This window comes from Phyllobates terribilis, unplaced genomic scaffold (genome assembly GCF_046119375.1).
Source record: "Phyllobates terribilis strain yellow unplaced genomic scaffold, ASM4611937v1 Scaffold_172__1_contigs__length_4051808, whole genome shotgun sequence".
Lineage (NCBI taxonomy): Eukaryota > Metazoa > Chordata > Amphibia > Anura > Dendrobatidae > Phyllobates > Phyllobates terribilis.
The window spans coordinates 2,003,294-2,024,244 of record NW_027362932.1 but is presented as its reverse complement, the minus strand read 5'-3'; the positions used below and the strand labels follow the sequence as shown (position 1 = coordinate 2,024,244).

At 43.9% G+C, this 20,951-nt stretch overlaps 1 long non-coding RNA gene across 2 annotated transcripts in view; it reads right to left on the bottom strand.

The window, feature by feature from the left end:
• The window catches only part of LOC141212392 (uncharacterized), a 481,597-nt gene extending 461,008 nt beyond the window's left edge, over window positions 1–20,589 (bottom strand). For both annotated transcript variants that reach the window (XR_012282162.1, XR_012282161.1), the window contains exons 1-2: window positions 20,465–20,589; window positions 5,756–5,828 (exon numbers count right to left, since the gene is read on the bottom strand). This is a non-coding gene — a long non-coding RNA (uncharacterized lncRNA). The remainder of the gene's footprint in view (window positions 1–5,755; window positions 5,829–20,464) is intronic.
• Between the last annotated feature and the right edge of the window lie 362 nt (window positions 20,590–20,951).

The window sequence follows — 20,951 nt, the reverse complement described above, 5'->3', positions numbered from 1 at the left end:
ATCCTTGTGCCTTTTTTTCAAAAAATTTTTCTGAGACTGAACTTAATTACGATATTGGTAATCGGGAATTGCTGGCGATTAAACTCGCATTTGAACACTGGCGTCACCTCTTGGAAGGTGCTGAATTTCCCGTTCAGGTTTTCACTGATCATAAAAATCTGATCTATCTTGATGCTGCCAAGCGCCTGAATGCCCGTCAGGCTAGGTGGGCACTTTTTTTCTCGCGGTTTAATTTTTCCGTTACTTACATCCCAGGTACCAAGAATGTTAAAGCGGATGCTTTGTCTCGCAGCTTTTCTCCCATGGTCAGTGCTGAGGAGGAGGAGGAGAGCATTTTACAAGAAGGAGTTGTGATTGCTGCATTGGACTCCGTTTTGGAGGATGAGATTCTTAAAGCTCAGGAGAATGCCCCATCTAACACTCCCCATGGGAGGTTGTTTGTGCCTAGGACCTTTAGGAGAGATTTGTTTGAGTGTCATGAGTCTCGGTTGGCAGGTCATCCAGGAATTTCTGAGACCAAGAGACTTGTGGGTCGCAGTTTTTGGTGGCCGGGATGGCAGAAGGAAGTCATTAAGTGGGTGCGTCAATGTACTGTGTGTGCTAGATCCAAGTCTTCGCATGCTCCTGCTGCGGGGTTGCTTTGCCCTCTGGAGGTTCCTAGTGCACCTTGGACACATCTGGCTATGGACTTTATTACTGACCTTCCCCCCTCTGAAGGTTTCACGGTCATCTGGGTGGTCGTGGACCGTTTTAGCAAGATGTGTCACTTGGTTCCCTTCATCAAACTGCCTTGCGCTAAGACACTCGCTAAGGCCTTTGTCAAGGAAATTGTCAGACTACATGGTGTTCCTACTGACATTGTTTCTGATAGGGGACCTCAGTTCGTGGCTCGTTTTTGGCGTGCCTTTTGTGACAGGTTGGGAGTTCATTTGTCGTTTTCATCTGGATATCATCCTGAGTCTAATGGCCAGACAGAAAGGAAGAATCAGGATGTTGAGCAGTTCTTGCGTTGTTTTGTGGCAGACAATCAAGAGGGGTGGTCTGAGTTTCTGCCACTTGCTGAATTTGCTCTTAACAACCATACATCCTCTTCTGCTGGGTGTTCGCCTTTTTTTTTGTTGTTCTGGGAGACATCCGTCTTTTGGGTCATTCTCCAAATTGGTTTCGGCTGTGCCTGAGGAGGAGAGTTTTTCCGGTGATTTGGAGAGAGTTTGGACGGATGTGCGTGATAATCTTCAGGAGGCTAACAAAAAATCTAAGAGGTACTTTGATAGGAAACGGCAAGAGGTTTTGTTTGCTGTAGGTGACATAGTTTGGTTGTCCTCTAAGAATCTGCGATTGAGGATTCCTTCTAAAAAATTGGGTCCCAAGTTCGTAGGGCCCTTTAAGGTGCTTCAGATAGTTAACCAATCTGCTGTTAGGCTGGAGGTTCCTACGTCCTGGAAGATTAACCCGGTGTTTCATGTTTCTCTGTTGAAAAAAGCTGATGTGTCTGATGGTGATGCCTCTGCCACTGTTCCTCCGGTGGTGGAGGACGGGGAATATGAAATTTCCCGCATCCTAAATTCTAGACGGTATAGAGGGAGTTTGCAGTATCTCGTCGCTTGGAAGGGTTTCGGACCTGAGGATAACTCATGGGTGAGGGCGGATGATGTTTCTGCTTCCAGACTTGTCAGAGCATTTCACAGGAGGTTTCCTGATAAGCCTGGGCCTAGGGGATCCGGAGGATCCTCTTAGAAGAGGGGGTACTGTTAGAACTCTCCTGTTAGGTTTTTTTAAGTTTGCTGGTCACATGACCATTTTTGCCTATTTAATCCGGCTCCGCCCTCCTGGTCTTCCTGGACTTCATTGTATTTACTACTCTTGAGCTAGCTTGGTGCTCTGTTGCCGTTCTCTGTTAGTTTTGCTAGGTCTTCTGACCTCTATGCTTTTTGTTGTGTGTTTGTCTTTGACTGCTACTATTTCTGCTAGGAGGTGTCCGACTTATCCCAGTCCCTAGTTCTTGTAGGGATCCCTCCCTCTCATCTATAGGTCTTCGTTCAGACTACCCGAGGACTTTAGCGGGTCTGATCGCAGGATCAGGTTCCCCGTTACATCGTAGGGATCTAGTTTAGTTCTATTGTAGGGACAGTTCTCCTGTCTTTCCTTAGTCCCTGTAGCAGATCATAACATCATTGTAGAGCATGAGGAGGTGAGCTGTGATATCACCTATTGTGAATGGTGGATCCTGTGTTATCTACTGTATATAGAGGTGTTATCAGTCATTGTACAGGAGGAGTAGGAGGTGAGTTGTAATATCACCTATTGTGAATGGTGGATCCTGAGTTACCTACTGTATATAGAGGTGTTATCAGTCATTATACAGGAAGAAGAGGTGAGCTGTGATATCACCTATTGTGAATGGTGGGTCCCCTGTGTTATCTACTGTATATAGGTGTTATCAGTCATTGTACAAGAGGAGGAGGAGGTGAGCTGTGATATCACCTATTGTGAATGGTGGATCCTGTGTCATCTTCTTTATATAGAGGTGTTATCAGTCATTATACAGGAGGAGGAGGAGTTGAGTTGTGATATAACCTATTGTGAATGGTGGATCCTGTGTTACCTACTGTATATAGAGGTGTTATTCATTGTAAAGAAGGAGGTGAGCTGTGATATCACCTATTGTGAATGGTGGAACCTGTGTTATCTACTGTATATAGAGGTGTTATCAGTCACTGTACAGGAGGAGGAGGGGGTGAGCTGTGATCTCACCTATTGTGAATGGTGGATACTGTGTTATCTACTGTATATAGAGGTGTTATCAGTCATTGTAGACCATGAGGAGGTGAGCTGTGACATCACCTATTGTGAATGGTGGATCGTGTTATCAGTCATTGTACAGGAGGAAGAGGTGAGCTGTGACATCAAATATTGTGAATGGTGGATCCTGAGTTACCTACTGTATATAGAGGTGTTATCAGTCATTATACAGGAAGAGGAGGTGAGCTGTGATATCACCTATTGTGAATGGTGGATCCTGTTACCTACTGTATATAGAGGTGTTATCAGTTATTATACAGGAGGAGAAGGTGAGCTGTGATATCACTTATTGTGAATGATGGATCGTGTTATCTACTGTATATAGAGATGTTATCAGTTATTATACAGGAGGAGGAGGTGAGCTGTGACATCACCTATTGTGAATGGTAGATCCCCTGTGTCATCTTCTGTATATAGAGGTGTTATCAGTCATTGTACAGGATGAGGAGGTGAGCTGTGATATCACCTATTGTGAATGGTGGATCCCCTGTGTCATCTTCTGTATATAGAGGTGTTATCAGTCATTGTACAGGAGGAGGAGGTGAACTGTGACATCACCTATTGTGAATGGTGGATCCTGTGTTAAGTAATGTATATAGAGATGTTATCAGTCATTGTACAGGAGGAGGAGGGGGTGAGCTGTGATCTCACCTATTGTGAATGGTGAATACTGTGTTATCTACTGTATATAGAGGTGTTATCAGTCATTGTACAGGAGGAGGAGGAGGTGAGCTGTGATCTCACCTCCTGTGAATGGTGGATCCTGTGTAATCTACTTTATATAGAGGTGTTATCATTCATTGTACAGAAGGAGGAGGTGAGCTGTGACATCACCTATTGTGAATGGTGGATCCTGTGTTATCTACTGTATATAGAGGTCTTATCAGTCATTGTACAGGAGGAGGAGGTGAGTTGTGATATCACCTATTGTGAATGGTGGATCCTGTGTTACCTACTGTATATAGAGGTGTTATCAGTCATTGTACAGGAGGAGGAGGTGAGCTGTGATATCACCTATTGTGAATGGTGGATCCTGTGTTATCTACTGTATACAGAGGTGTTGTCAGTCATTGTACAGGAGGAGGAGGAGGTGAGCTGTGACATCACCTATTGTGAATGGTGGATCCACTGTGTTATCTACTGTATATAGAGGTGTTATCAGTCATTGTACAGGAGGAGGTGAGCTGTGATATCGCCTATTGTGAATGGTGGATCCCCTGTGTTATCTACTGTATATAGAGGTGTTATCAGTCATTGTACATGATGAGGAGGTGAGCTGTGATATCGCCTATTGTGAATGGTGGATCCTGTGTTATCTACTGTATATAGAGGTGTTATTAGTCATTGTACAGGAGGAGGAGGTGTGCTGTGATATCACCTTTTGTGAATGGTGGATCCTGTGTTATCTACTATATATAGAGGTGTTATCAGTCATTATACAGGAGGAGGAGGAGGTGAGCTGTGATATCACCTATTGTGAATGGTGGATCCTGTGTTACCTACTGTAATGAATCAACTTTATTAACCAATAAATAACCAATATAACGAATAAATAACAAACTAAAGAAACACTCCTGGCGAAAGAGGAACACTGTTATCTTATTCACACCAGTGTGTGATAAAGTGCCATAACAGAACAATAAATACTACAGATAATGTAGAGATTATCAGTGACATTATGCACCAGAGCTCTGTATATCGTGTCAGTGTGTGTGTATAGGTAATACAGTGATCACCAGTGACATTATGCACAGGAGCTCAGTATATAGTGTCAGTGTGTGTGTATAGGTAATACAGTGATCACCAGTGACATTAAGCACAGGAGCTCTGTATATAGTGTCAGTGTGTGTGTATAGGTAATACAGTGATCACCAGTGACATTATGCACAGGAGCTCAGTATATAGTGTCAGTGTGTGTGTATAGGTAACACATACACTCACCAGTGACATTATGCACAGGAGCTCTGTATATAGTGTCAGTGTGTGTGTATAGGTAATACAGTGATCACCAGTGACATTACACACAGGAGCTCTGTATAAAGTGTCAGTGTACAGGTAATACAGTGATCACCAGTGACATTAAGCACAGGAGCTCTGTATATAGTGTCAGTGTGTGTGTATAGGTAATACAGTGATCACCAGTGACATTATGCACAGGAGCTCAGTATATAGTGTCAGTGTGTGTGTATAGGTAACACATACACTCACCAGTGACATTATGCACAGGAGCTCTGTATATAGTGTCAGTGTGTGTGTGTATAGGTAATACAGTGATCACCAGTGACATTACACACAGGAGCTCTGTATAAAGTGTCAGTGTACAGGTAATACAGTGATCACCAGTGACATTACACACAGGACCTCTGTATATAGTGTCAGTGTGTGTGTATAGGTAATACAGTGATCATCAGTGACATTATGCACAGGAGATCTGTATATAGTGTCAGTGTGTGTATATAGGTAATACAATGATCACCAGTGACATTACACACAGGACCTCTGTATATAGTGTCAGTGTGTGTGTATAGGTAATACAGTGATCACCAGTGACATTACACACAGGAGCTCTGTATATAGTGTCAGTGTGTGTGTATAGGTAATACAGTATTCACCAGTAACATTACACACAGGAGCTCTGTATATAGTGTCAGTGTGTGTATATAGGTAATACAGTGATCACCAGTGACATTACACACAGGACCTCTGTATATAGTGTCAGTGTGTGTGTATAGGTAATACAGTGATCACCAGTGACATTACACACAGGAGCTCTGTATATAGTGTCAGCGTGTGTGTATAGGTAATACAGTATTCACCAGTGACATTACACACAGGAGCTCTGTATATAGTGTTAGTGTGTGTGTATAGGTAATACAGTGATCACCAGTGACATTACACACAGGAGCTCTGTATATAGTGTCAGTGTGTGTGTATAGGTAACACACATACTCACCAGTGATGTCTCTAGGTGAAGTTCTTTATCTGCCGCAGAGCGATATATCTCATCTTCTATGCAGGACTTATCTCTGCAGAAAATAACATAGTTCGCTATAACTGATCACTTCCAGAGCACAATCTACACTTTTCCCAAGATTTCTACACTGCATGAAATGACAAAGAAAGAAATCTAGTGCCGCACTACACAGTAACATTGCTCCAGTGTCATTCTGTGCCGGCTCATCTCTGTCAGCAGACATATTGTCAGATGGCAAAGATGTAGCAGAGCTGAAGACAGAAGACCTATGGATTACGTTGGAGTGAGGATTTTTCTTTATTAAAGATGGAGTCCCTAAATGTGTTTTATTTTTAATAAAAAAAAAAAAAAATTCAGTCTTTTTTTTTTCTGTTTACTAGAAATTCATGGTGGCTATGTCTAATTTGGCGTGACACCATGAATTTCGGGCTTAGTACCAGCTGATAATACAAAGCTGGCCTGGTACTAACCCTATTCTTACCCAGGGTGCCACTCACCACCAGGGCCGCTGGAAGAGCCGGGTAAAGCACCTGGAAATGGTGCTATGATGAATGCGCCACTTTCAGGGGTGGCTGCGGGCTGCGATTTTCAGCGTGGGGGGCCAAGAATGCTTGGGCCTTACCATGCAGCGAATCCCAGCCCCCAGCTGCCTTGTTTTATCTGGCTGGCGATCAACATATGGCGGGAGCTGGGCAATGGGCATGATTATCAAATAATATATACCTGACAGGGGCCCATAGATTCTGCTGGCTCCAATAATATATACCTGACAGGAGCCCATACATTCTCCTGCCTCCAATAATATATACCTGACAGGAGCCCATAGATTCTGCTGCCTCCAATAATATATACCTGACAGGAGCCCATAGATTCTGCTGCCTCCAATAATATATACCTGACAGGGGCCCATACATTCTGCTGCCTCCAATAACATATACCTGACAGGAGCCCATACATTCTGCTGCCTCCAATAATATATACCTGACAGGAGCCCATAGATTCTCCTGCCTCCAATAATATATACCTGACAGGAGCCCATACATTCTGCTGCCTCCAATAATATATACCTGACAGGAGCCCATACATTCTCCTGCCTCCAATAATATATACCTGACAGGAGCCCATAAATTCTGCTGGCTCCAATAATATATACGTGACAGGAGCCCATACATTCTGCTGCCTCTAATAATATATACCTGACAGGGGCCCATAGATTCTGCTGGCTCCATTAATATATACAGTCATATGAAAAAGTTTGGGCACCCCTATTAATCTTAAGCTTAATGTTCTATAAAAATTGGTGTTATTGCAACAGCTATTTCAGTTTGATATATGTAATAACTGTTGGATACAGTAATGTTTCTGCCTTGAAATGAGGTTCATTGTACTAACAGAAAATGTGCAATCTGCATTCAAACAAAATTTGACAGGTGCATAAGTATGGGCACCTCACCAGAAAAGTGACATTAATAGTTAGTAGATCCTCCTTTTGCAAAAATAACAGCCTCTAGTCGCTTCCTGTAGCTTTTAATGAGTTCCTGGATCCTGGATGAAGGTATTTTTGACCATTCCTCTTTACAAAACAATTCCAGTTCAGTTAAGTTTGATGGTCGCCGAGCATGGACAGCCTCTTCAAATGATCCCACAGATGTTCAATGATATTCAGGTCTGGGGACTGGGATGGCCATTCCAGAACATTGTAATTGTTCCTCTGCATGAATGCCTGAGTAGATTTGGAGCGGTGTTTTGGATCATTGTCTTGCTGAAAGATCCATCCACTTTGTAACTTCATATTTATCACTGATTCTTGAACACTATTGTCAAGAATCTGCTGATACTGAGTGGAATCCATGCGTCCCTCAACTTTAACAAGATTCCCAGTGCCAGCATTGACCACACAGCCCCAAAGCATGATGGAACCTCCACCAAATTTTACTGTGGGTAGCAAGTGTTTTTCTTGGAATGCTGTGTTTTTTTGCCACCATGCATAACGCCTTTTTGTATGACCAAATAACTCAATCTTGATTTCATCAGTCCACAGGACCTTCTTCCAAAAAGAAATTGGCTTCTCCAAATGTGCTTTTGCATACCTCAGCCAACTCTGTTTGTGGCGTGCTTGCAGAAACGGCTTCTTTCGCATCACTCTCCCATACAGCTTCTCCTTGTGCAAAGTGCCTTGTATAGTTGAGCGATGCACAGTGACACCATCTGCAGCAAGTTGATGCTGCAGCTCTCTGGAGGTGGTCTGAGGATTGTCCTTGACTGATCTCACCATTCTTCTTCTCTGCCTTTCTGATGTTTTTCTTGGCCTGCCACTTCTGGCCTTAACAAGAACTGTCCCTGTGTTCTTCCATTTCCTTACTATGTTCCTCACAGTGGAAACTGACAGGTTAAATCTCTGAGACAGCTTTTTGTATGCTTCCCCTGAACAACTATGTTGAATAATCTTTGTTTTCAGATCATTTGACAGTTGTTTTGAGGAGCACATGATGCCACTCTTCAGAGGAGATTCAAACAGGAGAACAACTTGCAAGTGGCCACTTTAAGTAGCTTTTCTCATGATTGCATACACCTGGCTATAAAGTTCAAAGCTCCATGAGGTTACAAAACCAAAAAAGTGCTTTAGTAAGTCAGTAAAAAGTAGGTAGGAGTATTTAAAACAAGAAAATGATAAGGGTGCCCATACTTATGCACCTTTCAAATTTTGTTTGAATGCAGATTGCACATTTTCTGTTAGTACAATAAACCTCATTTCAAGGCAGAAACATTACTGTGTCCAACAGTTATTACATATATCAAACTGAAATAGCTGTTGCAAAAACACCATTTTTTATAAAACATTAAGCTTAAGATTAATAGGGGTGCCCAAACTTTTTCATATGACTGTACGTGACAGGAGTCCATACATTCAGCAGCCTCCAATAATATATACCCGACAGGAGCCCATACATTCTCCTGCCTCCAATAATATATACCTGACAGGAGCCCATACATTCTCCTGCCTCCAATAATATATACCCGACAGGAGCCCATACATTCTCCTGCCTCCAATAATATATACCTGACAGGAGCCCATACATTCTCCTGCCTCCAATAATATATACCCGACAGGAGCCCATACATTCTCCTGCCTCCAATAATATATACCTGACAGGAGCCCATAGATTCTGCTGCCTCCAATAATATATACCTGACAGGAGCCCATACATTCTCCCGCCTCCAATAATATATACCTGACAGGAGCCCATACATTCTCCCGCCTCCAATAATATATACCTGACAGGAGCCCATACATTCTCCTGCCTCCAATAATATATACCTGACAGGAGCTCATACATTCTCCTGCCTCCAATAATATATACCTGACAGGAGCTCATACATTCTCCTGCCTCCAATAATATATACCTGACAGGAGCCCATAGATTCTGCTGCCTCCAATAATATATACCTGACAGGAGCCCATAGATTCTGCTGCCTCCAATAATATATACCTGACAGGGGCCCATACATTCTGCTGCCTCCAATAATATATACCTGACAGGAGCCCATAGATTCTGCTGCCTCCAATAATATATACCTGACAGGAGCCCATACATTCTCCTGCCTTCAATAATATATACCTGACAGGAGCCCATAGATTCTGCTGCCTCCAATAATATATACCTGACAGGAGCCCATACATTCTCCTGCCTCCAATATATACCTGACAGGAGCCCATACATTCTCCTGCCTCCAATAATATATACCTGACAGGAGCCCATACATTCTCCTGCCTCCAATAATATATACCTGACAGCAGCCCATAGAGTCTGCTGCCTCTAATAATATATACCTGACAGGAGCCCATACATTCTGCTGCCTCCAATAATATATACCTGACAGGAGCCCATAGATTCTGCTGCCTCCAATAATATATACCTGACAGGAGCCCATACATTCTCCTGCCTCCAATAATATATACCTGACAGCAGCCCATAGATTCTGCTGCCTCTAATAATATATACCTGACAGGAGCCCATACATTCTGCTGCCTCCAATAATATATACCTGACAGGAGCCCATAGATTCTGCTGCCTCCAATAATATATACCTGACAGGGGCCCATACATTCTGCTGCCTCCAATAATATATACCTGACAGGAGCCCATAGATTCTGCTGCCTCCAATAATATATACCTGACAGGAGCCCATACATTCTCCTGCCTTCAATAATATATACCTGACAGGAGCCCATAGATTCTGCTGCCTCCAATAATATATACCTGACAGGAGCCCATACATTCTCCTGCCTCCAATAATATATACCTGACAGGAGCCCATACATTCTCCTGCCTCCAATAATATATACCTGACAGGAGCCCATACATTCTCCTGCCTCCAATAATATATACCTGACAGCAGCCCATAGATTCTGCTGCCTCTAATAATATATACCTGACAGGAGCCCATACATTCTCCTGCCTCCAATAATATATACCTGACAGGAGCCCATACATTCTCCTGCCTCCAATAATATATACCTGACAGCAGCCCATAGATTCTGCTGCCTCTAATAATATATACCTGACAGGAGCCCATACATTCTGCTGCCTCCAATAATATATACCTGGCAGGAGCCCATACATTCTGCTGCCTCCAATAATATATACCTGACAGGAGCCCATACATTCTGCTGGCTGCAATAATATATACCTGACAGGAGTCCATACATTCTGCTGCCTCCAATAATATATACCTGACAGGAGCCCATACATTCTGCTGCCTCCAATAATATATACCTGACAGGAGCCCATACATTCTGCTGGCTGCAATAATATATACCTGACAGGAGCCCATACATTCTGCTGGCTGCAATAATATATACCTGACAGGAGCCCATACATTCTGCTGGCTCCAATAATATATACCTGACAGGAGCCCATACATTCTGCTGGCTCCAATAATATATACCTGACAGGAGCCCATACATTCTCCTGCCTCCAATAATATATACCTGACAGGAGCCCATACATTCTGCTGCCTCCAATAATATATACCTGACAGGGGCCCATAGATTCTCCTGCCTCCAATAATATATACCTGACAGGAGCCCATACATTCTCCTGCCTCCAATAATATATACCTGACAGGAGCCCATACATTCTGCTGCCTTCAATAATATATACCTGACAGGAGCCCATACATTCTGCTGGCTGCAATAATATATACCTGACAGGAGCCCATACATTCTGCTGGCTGCAATAATATATACCTGACAGGAGCCCATACATTCTGCTGCCTCCAATAATATATACCTGACAGGAGCCCATACATTCTGCTGCCTCCAATAATATATACCTTACAGGAGCCCATAGACTCTGCTGCCTCCAATAATATATACCTGACAGGAGCCCATAGATTCTCCTGCCTCCAATAATATATACCTGACAGGAGCCCATACATTCTGCTGCCTCCAATAATATATACCTGACAGGAGCCCATACATTCTGCTGCCTCCAATAATATATACCTGACAGGAGCCCATACATTCTGCTGGCTGCAATAATATATACCTGACAGGAGCCCATACATTCTGCTGGCTGCAATAATATATACCTGACAGGAGCCCATACATTCTGCTGCCTCCAATAATATATACCTTACAGGAGCCCATACATTCTGCTGCCTCCAATAATATATACCTGACAGGAGCCCATACATTCTGCTGCCTCCAATAATATATACCTGACAGGAGCCCATACATTCTGCTGCCTCCAATAATATATACCTGACAGGAGCCCATACATTCTGCTGGCTGCAATAATATATACCTGACAGGAGCCCTTACATTCTGCTGCCTCCAATAATATATACCTGACAGGAGCCCATACATTCTGCTGGCTGCAATAATATATACCTGACAGGAGCCCATACATTCTGCTGCCTCCAATAATATATACCTGACAGGAGCCCTTACATTCTGCTGGCTGCAATAATATATACCTGACAGGAGCCCATACATTCTGCTGCCTCCAATAATATATACCTGACAGGAGCCCATACATTCTGCTGCCTCCAATAATATATACCTTACAGGAGCCCATAGATTCTGCTGCCTCCAATAATATATACCTGACAGGAGCCCATAGATTCTCCTGCCTCCAATAATATATACCTGACAGCAGCCCATAGATTCTGCTGCCCCCAATAATATATACCTGACATGAGCCCATACATTCTGCTGCCCCCAATAATATATACCTGACAGCAGCCCATAGATTCTGCTGCCTCCAATAATATATACCTTACAGGAGCCCATAGATTCTGCTGCCTCCAATAATATATACCTGACAGGAGCCCATAGATTCTGCTGCCTCCAATAATATATACCTGACAGCAGCCCATAGATTCTGCTGCCCCCAATAATATATACCTGACATGAGCCCATACATTCTGCTGCCTCCAATAATATATACCTTACAGGAGCCCATACATTCTCCTGCCTATAATAATATATACCTGACAGGAGCCGATACATTCTCCTGCCTCCAATAATATATACCTGACAGGAGCCCATACATTCTGCTGCCCCCAATAATATATACCTGACAGGAGCCCATACATTCTGCTGCCTCTAATAATATATACCTGACAGGAGCCCATACATTCTGCTGCCTCCAATAATATATACCTGACAGGAGCCCATACATTCTGCTGCCTCCAATAATATATACCTAACAGGAGCCCATACATTCTCCCGCCTCCAATAATATATACCTGACAGGAGCCCATACATTCTGCTGGCTGCAATAATATATACCTGACAGGAGCCCATACATTCTGCTGGCTGCAATAATATATACGTGACAGGAGCCCATACATTCTGCTGCCCCTAATAATATATACCTGACAGGAGCCCATAGATTCTCCTGCCTCCAATAATATATACCTGACAGGAGCCCATACATTCTCCTGCCTCCAATAATATATACCTGACAGGAGCCCATACATTCTGCTGCCCCTAATAATATATACCTGACAGGAGCCCATAGATTCTGCTGCATCCAAAGATATATACCTGACAGGAGCCCATAGATTCTGCTGCCTCCAATAATATATACCTGACAGCAGCCCATAGATTCTGCTGCCCCCAATAATATATACCTGACATGAGCCCATACATTCTGCTGCCTCCAATAATATATACCTTACAGGAGCCCATACATTCTCCTGCCTATAATAATATATACCTGACAGGAGCCCATACATTCTGCTGCCCCCAATAATATATACCTGACAGGAGCCCATACATTCTGCTGCCTCTAATAATATATACCTGACAGGAGCCCATAGATTCTGCTGCATCCAAAGATATATACCTGACAGGAGCCCATACATTCTCCTGCCTCCAATAATATATACCTGACAGGAGCCCATACATTCTCCTGCCTCCAATAATATATACCTGACAGGAGCCCATACATTCTGCTGCCTCCAATAATATATACCTGACAGGAGCCCATACATTCTGCTGCCTCCAATAATATATACCTAACAGGAGCCCATACATTCTCCCGCCTCCAATAATATATACCTGACAGGAGCCCATACATTCTGCTGGCTGCAATAATATATACGTGACAGGAGCCCATACATTCTGCTGCCCCTAATAATATATACCTGACAGGAGCCCATAGATTCTCCTGCCTCCAATAATATATACCTGACAGGAGCCCATACATTCTCCTGCCTCCAATAATATATACCTGACAGGAGCCCATAGATTCTGCTGCATCCAAAGATATATACCTGACAGGAGCCCATAGATTCTGCTGGCTCCAATAATATACAGTGATGGCCAAAAGTATTGAGAATGAGACAAATAGTAATTTTTTCAAAGTTTACTGCTTCATTTTTTGTAATGGCAATTTGCATATACTCCTGAATGTAAAAGAGTGATCAGCTTAACAGCAATTACTGTACTTGCAACGTCAATATTTGCCCAGAAAATGAACTTTAACCCCCAAAACACATTTCAACATCATTGCAGTCCTGCCTTAAAAGGAGCAGCTAACATAATTTTAGTGATTGATCCATTAACACAGGTGTGGGTGTTGATGAGGACAGGGCTGGCGATCAATCAGTCATGATTAAGTAAGAATGACATCACTCGACACTTTAAAAGGAGGCTGGTTCTTGGTATCATTGTTTCTCTTCAGTTAACCATGGTTATCTCTAAAGAAACACGTGCAGCCATCATTGCACTGCACAAAAATGGCCTAACAGGGAAGAGTATCGCAGCTACAAAGATTGCACCTCAGTCAACAATCTATCGCATCATCAAGAACTTCAAGGAGAGAGCTTCCATTGTTGTCAAAAAGGCTCCAGGGCGCCCAAGAAAGACCAGCAAGCGCCAGGACCGTATCTTAAAACTGTTTCAGCTGCGGGATCGGACTACCAGCAGTGCCGAGCTTGCTCAGGAATGGCAGCAGGCTGGTGTGAGTGCTTCTGCACACACTGTGAGGCGGAGACTCTTTGAGCAAGGGCTGGTTTCAAGAAGGGCAGCAAAGAAGCCACTTCTCTCCAGAAAAAACATCAAGGACCGACTGATATTCTGCAAAAGGTACAGTGAGTGGACTGCTGAGGACTGGGGCAAAGTCATTTTCTCTGATGATTCCCCTTTTCGATTGTTTGGGACATCTGGAAAACAGCTTATTCGGAGAAGAAGAGGTGAGCGCTACCACCAGTCTTGTCTCATGCCAACTGTAAAGCATCCTGAAACCATTCATGTGTGGGGTTGCTTCTCAGCCAAGGGAATCGGCTCACTCACAGTCTTGCCTAAAAACACAGCCATGAATAAAGAATGGTACCAGAATGTCCTCCAAGAGCAACTTCTCCCAACCGTCCAAGAGCAGTTTGGCGCCCAACAATGCCTTTTCCAGCATGATGGAGCACCTTGCCATAAAGCAAAGGTGATAACTAAATGGCTCATGGAACAAAACATAGAGATTTTGGGTCCATGGCCTGGAAACTCCCCAGATCTTAATCCCATTGAGAACTTGTGGTCAATCATCAAGAGACGGGTGGACAAACAAAAACCAACAAATTCTGGCAAAATGCAAGCATTGATTATGCAAGAATGGACTGCTATCAGTCAGGATTTGGTCCAAAAGTTGATTGAGAGCATGCCAGGGAGAATTACAGAGGTCTTGAAGAAGAAGGGGCAACACTGCAAATATTGACTTGCTGCATTAACTCATTCTAACTGTCAATATAACCTATTGGTACTCATAATATGATTGCAATTATATTTCTGTATGTGATATAAACATCGGACAAACACTTATAAAAAACAGAGGCCAGCAGATCATGTGAAAATATAATTTTGGTGTCATTCTCAAAACTTTTGGCCATGACTGTATACCTGTCAGGAGCCCATAGATTCTGCTGGCTCCAATAATATATACCTGTCAGGAGCCCATAGATTCTGCTGCCTCCAATAATATATACCTGACAGGAGCCCATACATTCTCCTGCCTCCAATAATATATACCTGACAGGAGCCCATGCATTCTCCTGCCTCCAATAATATATACCTGACAGGAGCCCATACATTCTCCTGCCTCCAATAATATATACCTGACAGGAGCCCATACATTCTCCTGCCTCCAATAATATATACCTGACAGGAGCCCATACATTCTCCTGCCTCCAATAATATATACCTGGCAGGAGCCCATAGATTCTGCTGCATCCAATGATATATACCTGACAGGAGCCCATAGATTCTGCTGGCTCCAATAATATATACCTGACAGGAGCCCATAGATTCACCTGCCTCCAATAATATATACCTGACAGGAGCCCATACATTCTCCTGCCTCCAATAATATATACCTGACAGGAGCCCATACATTCTGCTGACTCCAATAATATATACCTGACAGGAGCCCATACATTCTGCTGCCTCCAATAATATATACCTGACAAGAGCCCATAGATTCTCCTGCCTCCAATAATATATACCTGTCAGGAGCCCATAGATTCTGCTGCCTCCAATAATATATACCTGACAGGAGCCCATACATTCTCCTGCCTCTAATAATATATACCTGACAGGAGCCCATAGATTCTCCTGCCTCCAATAATATATACCTGACAGGAGCCCATAGATTCTCCTGCCTCCAATAATATATACCTGACAGGAGCCCATACATTCTCCTGCCTCCAATAATATATACTTGACAGGAGCCCATACATTCTGCTGGCTCCAATAATATATACCTGACAGGAGCCCATACATTCTGCTGCCTCCAATAATATATACCTGACAGGAGCCCATACATTCTCCTGCCTCCAATAATATATACCTGACAGGAGCCCATACATTCTGCTGCCTCCAATAATATATACCTGACAGGAGCCCATAGATTCTGCTGCCTCCAATAATATATACGTGACATGAGCCCATAGATTCTCCTGCCTCCAATAATATATACCTGACAGGAGCCCATACATTCTCCTCCCTCCAATAATATATACCTGACAGGAGCCCATACAATCTCCTGCCTCCAATAATATATACCTGACAGGAGCCCATACATCCTGCTGCCTCCAATAATATATACCTGACAGGAGCCCATAGATTCTGCTGCCTCCAATAATATATACCTGACAGGAGCCCATAGATTCTGCAGCCTCCAATAATATATACCTGACAGGAGCCCATACATTCTGCTGCCTCCAATAATAAATACCTGACAGGAGCCCATACATTCTGCTGGCTCCAATAATATATACTTGACAGGAGCCCATACATTCTGCTGGCTCCAATAATATATATCTGACAGGAGCCCATACATTCTGCTGCCTCCAATAATATATACCTGACAGGAGCCCATACATTCTCCTGCCTCCAATAATATATACCTGACAGGAGCCCATACATTCTGCTGCCTCCAATAGTATATACCTGACAGGAGACCATACATTCTGCTGCCTCCAATAATATATACCTGACAGGAGCCCATACATTCTCCTGCCTCCAATAATATATACCTGACAGGAGCCCATACATTCTCCTGCCTCCAATAATATATACCTGACAGGAGCCCATACATCCTGCTGCCTCCAATAATATATACCTGACAGGAGACCATACATTCTGCTGCCTCCAATAATATATACCTGACAGGGGCCCATACATTCTCCTGCCTCCAATAATATATACCTGACAGGAGCCCATACATTCTCCTGCCTCCAATAATATATACCTGACAGGAGCCCATACATTCTCCTGCCTCCAATAATATATACCTGACAGAAGCCCATACATTCTGCTGCCTCCAATAATATATACCTGACAGGAGCCCATACATTTTGCTGCCTCCAATAATATATACCTGACAGGAGCCCATACATTCTGCTGCCTCCAATAATATATACCTGACAGGAGCCCATACATTCTCCTGCCTCCAATAATATATACCTGACAGGAGCCCATACATTCTGCTGGCTCCAATAATATATACCTGACAGGAGCCCATACATTCTGCAGCCTCCAATAATATATACCTGACAGGAGCCCATACATTCTGCTGCCTCCAATAATATATACCTGTCAGGAGCCCATAGATTCTCCTGCCTCCAATAATATATACCTGACAGGAGCCCATACATTCTGCTGCCTCCAATAATATATACCTGACAGGAGCCCATACATTCTCCTGCCTCCAATAATATATACCTGACAGGAGCCCATACATTCTCCTGCCTCCAATAATATATACGTGACAGGAGCCCATACATTCTCCTGCCTCTAATAATACCTACCTGACAGGAGCCCATACATTCTGCCGCCTCCAATAATATATACCTGACAGGAGCCCATACATTCTGCTGGCTCCAATAATATATACCTGACAGGAGCCCATACATTCTGCTGGCTCCAATAATATATACCTGACAGGAGCCCATACATTCTGCTGCCTCCAATAATATATACCTGACAGGAGCCCATACATTCTCCTGCCTCCAATAATATTTACCTGACAGGAGTCCATACATTCTCCTGCCTCCAATAATATATACCTGACAGGAGCCCATACATTCTCCTGCCTCCAATAATATATACCTGACAGGAGCCCATACATTCTCCTGCCTCCAATAATATATACCTGACAGGGGCCCATACATTCTGCTGCTTCCAATAATATATACCTGACAGGAGCCCATAGATTCTGCTGCCTCCAATAATATATACCTGACAGGAGCCCATACATTCTCCTGCCTCCAATAATATATACCTGACAGGAGCCCATACATTCTCCTGCCTCCAATAATATATACCTGACAAGAGCCCATACATTCTGCTGCTTCCAATAATATATACCTGACAGGAGCCCATACATTCTCCTGCCTCCAATAATATATACCTGACAGGAGCCCATACATTCTCCTGCCTCCAATAATATATACCTGACAGGAGCCCATACATTCTCCTGCCTCCAATAATATATACCTGACAGGAGCCCATACATTCTGCAGCCTCCAATAATATATACCTGACAGGTGCCCATACATTCTGCTGCCTCCAATAATATATACCTGTCAGGAGCCCATGGATTCTGCTGCCTCCAATAATATATACCTGACAGGAGCCCATACATTCTGCTGTCTCCAATAATATATACCTGACAGGAGCCCATACATTCTGCTGTCTCCAATAATATATACCTGACAGGAGCCCATACATTCTGCTGCCTCCAATAATATATACCTGACAGGAGCCCATGGATTCTGCTGCCTCCAATATTATATACCTGACAGGAGCCCATAGATTCTGCTGTCTCCAATAATATATACCTGACAGGAGCCCATACATTCTGCTGCCTCCAATAATATATACCTGACAGGAGCCCATACATTCTCCTGCCTCCAATAATATTTACCTGACAGGAGTCCATACATTCTCCTGCCTCCAATAATATATACCTGACAGGAGCCCATACATTCTGCTGCCTCCAATAATATATACCTGACAGGAGTCCATACATTCTGCTGCCTCCAATAATATATACCTGACAGGAGCCCATACATTCTGCTGGCTCCAATAATATATACCTGACAGGAGTCCATACATTCTCCTGCCTCCAATAATATATACCTGACAGGAGCCCATACATTCTCCTGCCTCCAATAATATATACCTGACAGGAGCCCATACATTCTCCTGTCTCCAATAATATATACCTGACAGGAGCCCATACATTCTGCTGCCTCTAATAATATATACCTGACAGGAGCCCATACATTCTGCTGCCTCCAATAATATATACCTGACAGGAGCCCATACATTCTGCTGCCTCCAATAATATATACCTGACAGGAGCCCATACATTCTGCTGCCTCCAATAATATATACCTGACAGGAGCCCATACATTCTGCTGCCTCCAATAATATATACCTGACAGGAGCCCATACATTCTGCTGCCTCCAATAATATATACCTGACAGGAGCCCATACATTCTCCTGCCTCCAATAATATATACCTGACAGGAGCCCATACATTCTCCTGCCTCCAATAATATATACCTGACAGGAGCCCATACATTCTCCTGCCTCCAATAATATATACCTGACAGGAGCCCATACATTCTCCTGCCTCCAATAATATATACCTGACAGGAGCCCATACATTCAGCTGGCTCCAATAATATATCTGACAGGAGCCCATACATTCTGCTGCCTCCAATAATATATACCTGACAGGAGCCCATACATTTTCCTGCCTCCAATAATATATACCTGACAGGAGCCCATAGATTCTCCTGCCTCCAATAATATATACCTGACAGGAGCCCATAGATTCTGCTGTCTCCAATAATATATACCTGACAGGAGCCCATAGATTCTGCTGTCTCCAATAATATATACCTGACAGGAGCCCATACATTCTGCTGCCTCCAATAATATATACCTGACAGGAGCCCATACATTCTCCTGCCTCCAATAATATATACCTGACAGGAGCCCATACATTCTCCTGCCTCCAATAATATATACCTGACAAGAGCCCATACATTCTGCTGCCTCCAATAATATATACCTGACAGGAGCCCATACATTCTGCTGCCTCCAATAATATATACCTGACAGGAGCCCATACATTCTGCTGCCTCCAATAATATATACCTGACAGGAGCCCATACATTCTGCTGCCTCCAATAATATATACCTGACAGGAGCCCATACATTCTCCTGCCTCCAATAATATATACCTGACAGGAGCCCATAGATTCTGCAGCCTCCAATAATATATACCTGACAGGAGCCCATAGATTCTGCTGCCTCCAATAATATATACCTGACAGGAGCCCATAGATTCTGCAGCCTCCAATAATATATACCTGACAGGAGCCCATACATTCTCCTGCCTCCAATAATATATACCTCACAGGAGCCCATACATTCTGCTGGCTCCAATAATATATCTGACAGGAGCCCATACATTCTGCTGCCTCCAATAATATATACCTGACAGGAGCCCATACATTCTCCTGCCTCCAATAATATATACCTGACAGGAGCCCATAGATTCTGCTGTCTCCAATAATATATACCTGACAGGAGCCCATAGATTCTGCTGTCTCCAATAATATATACCTGACAGGAGCCCATACATTCTGCTGCCTCCAATAATATATACCTGTTAGGAGCCCATGGATTCTGTTGCCGCTGCCTGGGGCGACACCATGTCCATCCTCCACAGCGCGCACAGGAAGCAGTCCCGGGGCGATGACGTCATCGCCCATCGCCCTGATACTGACTTCCTGCCAGGGCCGGCGTCAGCCCCCCGTTAAGAGCCAGGGCCCTGAGCAGGCAGAGGGGCCCACTGGCGGTCGCGCACCCCGCAAGGCTATGGGCAGGGGGGAGCGGTGTCAGCGCCCGCCCTTCTCCGCCGCTTGCTCAGGGCCCCGGCAGCCGGATACTTACCTCTCCCCGTGCCTCCGCAGATGCGCTGTCTTCCTGCTCTGCGCTCCCTGTGACGTCTCAGGTCAGAGGGTGCGGTGACGTCTTTACACTGCGCCCTCCCCTGAGCCGTCACAGGGAGCGCTGAGCGGGAAGTCGCCGACAACGCTGGAGTCCGGACCCGAGCAGCGGGCAGCAGGTGAGGAGAAGGGAGGTGAGTATTT